At 43.4% G+C, this 5,261-nt stretch overlaps 1 non-coding gene across 1 annotated transcript; it reads right to left on the reverse strand.

Moving 5' to 3' along the window:
- Nucleotides 1-387: 387 nt before the first annotated feature.
- Nucleotides 388-525, reverse strand: LOC119931174. Its single transcript, XR_005452031.1, has one exon. It is a non-coding gene; the product is annotated as a small nucleolar RNA SNORA7 (small nucleolar RNA).
- Nucleotides 526-5,261: the final 4,736 nt, after the last annotated feature.

The raw sequence follows: 5,261 nt of genomic DNA on the forward strand, positions 1-5,261 counted from the left end.
TATTCACTTAATATGATTGGTTAATTGCAAAGGTGGAGACTGTCAGAAAAGAGCTACTTTCATTATCTTTTCCTTCTTCCCTTTTTCAACTCCTTCCGACTCTTCCTCTTCTCATCAGCTCCCTGTCCTCTCTCTCTCAATTCCCTCCCTTGTGCCTCTGAGTGATGCTGCTCTTGCCTTGTTTTATGCTATTGAGTCTTCTTCGACCCATAGCGACACCATGGAAACATCTCTCCATGAATGGCCTACCTCCATCTGCAATCTGCATAGAGTTTTCTTGGTAAAAACATGGAAGTGGTTTACCATTGCCTCCTTCCGCGCAGTAAACTTGAATCTTCGTCCTTGATTCTCTCCCATGCCGCTGCTGCTCAGCACAGTTGAGTTTTGACTTGTAGCAGATTTCTTTCCACTCTCTAGGCACTGCCCAAACTAGGAATGGAATGGATAGGCCTCTGCCTGACTCTTCCATCTGTAGTAGAAACTGGTAGAGTACTGGAAACTCTCCAGGTGTGATCCTGAGTGGGTAATACTGATAGAAAGCCTGAAAGCAAGTTGACTTCAGCTGCTTCAAATTTACCCACATCTGCTATAACTCTGCCCTTTCTTCTGCTCAGTCACAGTACTATGCCTTTCTTGTTGACCTCCAATTCCCCAGTCTTCATCAACTCATCCAGTCTTGTTACTCCTTCCTGAATACCCTGGAGTTCCCACCTCCTCCCTCTCTCACCCCTGATATCTCGCTAACTACTTGTATGGCAAAATGGAGCCCATCAGATTGAAATATCCCCAAAGGCCACCCTCATCTCTCCAACTCTCCTCCTTATCCATGAACATGTTCTGTTTCCCATCTGTATCTTGCGAGGCATTCTCTGAAGTCTCCAATGCCTTTCTACCTGGCTAGTGGAAACAGCATTCATTCATTCCCTCATTCAATCATATTTATTGAGCGCTTACTGTGTGCAGAGCACTGTACTAAGTGCTTGGGAAGTACAAGTAGGCAACATATAGAGACGTTCCCTACCCAACAGCGGGCTCACAGTCTAGAAGGGGGAGACAGACAACAAAACAAAACATATTAACAAAATAGAATAAATAGAATAAATATGTACAAATAAAATGAATAAATAAATAGAGTAATAAATACGTACAAACATAGATACATATATACAGGTGCTGTGGGGAGGGGAAGGAGGTAAGGTGGGGGGAATGGGGAGGGGGAGGAGGAGGAGAGGAAGGTGGGGGGGAGGCAGGGGACTTAGGTTCTAATTCCGGTTCCAGCACTAGGTTGCTGTGTGATCTTGGACAAGTCACTGAACTTCTCTGTGCTTCAGTTCCATCATCTACAGTATGGGGTTTCAATGACTGTGGTCCCTCCTACCTAGAAGGTGAGCCCCAAGTGGGACCTGATTATCTTGTAATACTAATAATATATTAATTATGGTATTTTTAGGCACTTACTATGTGCCAAGCATTGTTCTAAGCACTGGGGTAGATACAAGGTAATCAGGTTGTCCCACGTGGGGCTCAAAGTCTTAATCCCCATTTTACAGATGAGGTAACTGAGGCACAGAGAAGTTAAGCGACTTGCCCAAGGTCACACGACAAGTGGCGGAAGCGGGATTAGAACCCACATCCTCTGACTCCCAATACCGTGCTCTTTTCTCTAAGCTGCGCTGCTTCTCTACCTACCCCAGCACTTAAATCAGTGCCTGGCACATAGTAAGCACTTAACAAATACCACAGTTATTATTATTATTATCAGCAGTAGTAGTATTACCTGTGGAGTAGGCCCCTCCCCTCTCACCTCTTAAAATGATAATAATAATGATGGCATTTATTAAGCACTTACTATGTGCAAAGCACTGTTCAGCAAGGTGATCAGGTTGTCCCAAGGGGGGCACACAGTCTTAATCCCCATTTTACAGATGAGGGAACTGAGGTACAGAGAAGATAAGTGACTTGCCCAAAGTCACACAGCTGACAATTGGCAGAGCCGGCATTTGAACCCCTGACCTCTGACTCCAAAGCCTGTGCTCTTTCCACTGAGCCATGCTGCTTCCCCAAAATACTTACTCCTATCTTTTTTCCACAACTCTGCCCACCTTCAAAGCCTTATTAAAAAAACATCTCCTCCAACAGGCTTTCCCAGACTAAGCCCTCATTTCCCCTACTCCATCTCCTTTTTGCATCACCTATGCACTTAGATCTGTACCCTTTAATCTATCAGAGTGCAGAGCACTGAACTAAGGACTTGGGAGAGTACAGTATAACAGAGTTGGCAAACATGGTCCCTGCCCACAAGGAGCTTACAGGCTAGAGTCACTTTAAGTACTTTATAATCACCCCACTTTCAGGCCATAGCACTTACTAACATATCCATTATTTATATTAATGTCTGTCTCCCTCTCTAGGCTGCAAGTGTCTTGACAGCAGGGAGCATGTCTACCAACTCTTTTGTATTGTACTTTTCATCATCATCGTCATCATCAATCGTATTTATTGAGCACTTACTGTGTGCAGAGCACTGTACTAAGCACTTGGGAAGTACAAGTTGGCAACATATAGAGACAATCCCTACCCAACAGTGGGCTCACAGTCTAAAAGGGGAAGACAGAGAACAAAACCAAACATACTAACAAAATAAAATAAATAGAATAGATATGTACAAGTAAAATAAATAAATAAATAAATAGAGTTACTTACTCCAGTGCTTTGCACACAGTAATAATAATAACGATAATAATGGTATTTGTTAAGTGCTTACTATGTGCCAAGCACTGTTCTAAGCGCTGGGGCAGATACAAGGTAATCAGGTTGTCCCATGTGAGGCTCACAGTCATAATCCCCATTTTACAGATGAGGTAACTGAGGCACAGAGAAGTGAAGTGGCTTACCCAAAGTCACACAGCAGATGTGGCAGAGCCAGAATTAGAACCCACAACCTCTGACTCCCAAACCCATGCGCTTTCCAGTAAGCCACACTGCTTAAGCATGCAGTAAATATTATTTAAACAATTGAGTCCCTCTCTTACTGCCATCTTTAATAATAATAACTGTGGTATTTGTTAAGCATTTACTATGTTCCAGGCACTGTACTAAGCACTGGGGTGGATACAAGCAATGCCTGCCCTGCATGGGGCTCATTTGCACATAGTGAGCTCTTAACAAATGCCATCATTATTATTATTATTAATAATCCCCATTTTACAGATGAGGTAACTGAGGCACAGGGAAGTGAAGTGACTTGCCCAAGGCCACACAGCAGACAATTGGCAGAGCCGGGATTAGAAACCGTGACCTTCTGACTGCCAAGCCCGTGCTCTATCCACTAAGTAGATGCTAACCACACACTCTCCACTGGCTCTTTCCTCTCAACTTTCAAACATGCTCAAGTCTCTCTCAGACGAAAAGCCATCTCTGGATTCCACTGACCTCTCCGATTATCACTTCATCTCCACGCTGCTATCACTGTCTAAACTTTAATGAGTTTTTGCTTCATTTCTTCTCCAACAACTCTCTATATGGACCACTATAATATGTTTTTTTGCCCTTTTCAAGCTACCGAAACTATGCTCAACAAGGCCTCCAAAGACACTTAGCCACATCTAATGAACTGTACTCTATCCCTTACCCCCCTGACCTTTAGTCTGCTTTCAGTATTGTTGATCACTCCCTCCTCACTGAAATACTATCCGACATTAAGCACTCTACCTCAGTGATTAGTACCCACCCCAGTGCTTAGAACAGTGCCTGGCATGTAGTAAGCACTTAAAAAATACCATAGAAAAAATTGGTTTCACCAACATGGTCCTTCCATGGTTCTCATCTCACTTTTACCGATTGTTCCTTGTCAGTCTCCTTTGCAGATTCTTCCCTTCACTGTCTTTCCTTCCAAGGGTCTGTTTGGGATCCCTTTTTACAATACTTACTCTCTTGGGGAGTTCTCATTGCTTCTGCTCCTACTTCTATGTACACGATTCCCAAATCTACGTCACAGCCCTGACCTCTCACCTGCATTTATAATGATTCATTTCCTCTTGTCTCCAGAACTTCTCCATATGGATTTTAGCCAAGACTGTAAACTTGACATAGGCAATATTCCTCATCTTCCCTAATAAATCTCCCATTCCTCCTATTTTTCTGTCGCATTTGACAGCACCACCTGTCCTCCCTGTCCCAGAAGCCCACAGCTTTTTCTCCTCTCTGCTTTTTGACCTTTCACATTCAGCCTATCGCTAAATATTGATGTTTGTCCTCCATATTTACCAAATCTGCCACCCCCCTGGTTCAAACTCCCCTTATCTCCTTATCGTCATTGCGGGAGAAGTCGCTGCTATTCGTTAACGCCGGGGAGCAGGGCTACTGCCTCTGCCTCTTCCTAGAGCAGTTCAGCATCTGTCAGAAATGCTGAGGTGAGCCTGGGAGAGTATTGATAATAGCCACTAATAGTGGTAGAGAGTGGACAAGTTGGATGATGTGAGATTCCGAGAGAGAGAAGGAGTGAGCGAGAGAGACTGAAAGCAAAATTTGGGGATGAAGAGCAGGTTACTTCCTTCTCCTTCCTCCTTGAGATGATGAAGCTCGAGGTGGGAGAGGGGAGAGTGCAAGCAGGTGAGACATAGGGTGAGAGGCAATTCTAAGTTATGGCAATGGAGGAGTCTCCAATCTCTATCCTTTTCAGTCTACAATGGATTGAACTGCTAATTGTTGACCTGAACATAATCACTCTGCTCTTGAAAAACTCTCATCTTCCTCCTACTTAGACTGTGAGCCCCATATAGGACAGGGACTCTCTCCAACCTGATTAACTTGTATCTCTCCGATAACTTAAAACAGTACTTGACACCTAGTAAGTGCAGAGTGCTTGACACATGGGTAAGTGCATAACAGATTTATTAATAATGAGATTCATTAATAATGAGAAACAGCACGGCCTAGTGGAAAGAACACAGACTTGGGAGTCCAAGCACTTGGATTATAATCGCTGCTCTGTCAATTGCTTATTGTGTGACCTTGAGCAAATGACTGAACATCCCTGTCTCAGTTTTCTCAACTGTAAAATGGGGAATAAATACCTGTTCTCCATCCTACTTGGACTGTGAGCCCCGTGTGGCACAGGGGCTGCATCCGACTTGATTTACTTTATCTACCCCAGTGCTTAGCACTTAAAAAATAATGATAATAATGATAGTATAATAATAATAATAAAATGTCAATAAGGTGCTCTAATACTATTGATTTCCTGCCAACTTTCTAAATCT

The sequence above is a fragment of the Tachyglossus aculeatus genome, chromosome 7 (genome assembly GCF_015852505.1).
Source record: "Tachyglossus aculeatus isolate mTacAcu1 chromosome 7, mTacAcu1.pri, whole genome shotgun sequence".
In the NCBI taxonomy this organism is placed as follows: domain Eukaryota; kingdom Metazoa; phylum Chordata; class Mammalia; order Monotremata; family Tachyglossidae; genus Tachyglossus; species Tachyglossus aculeatus.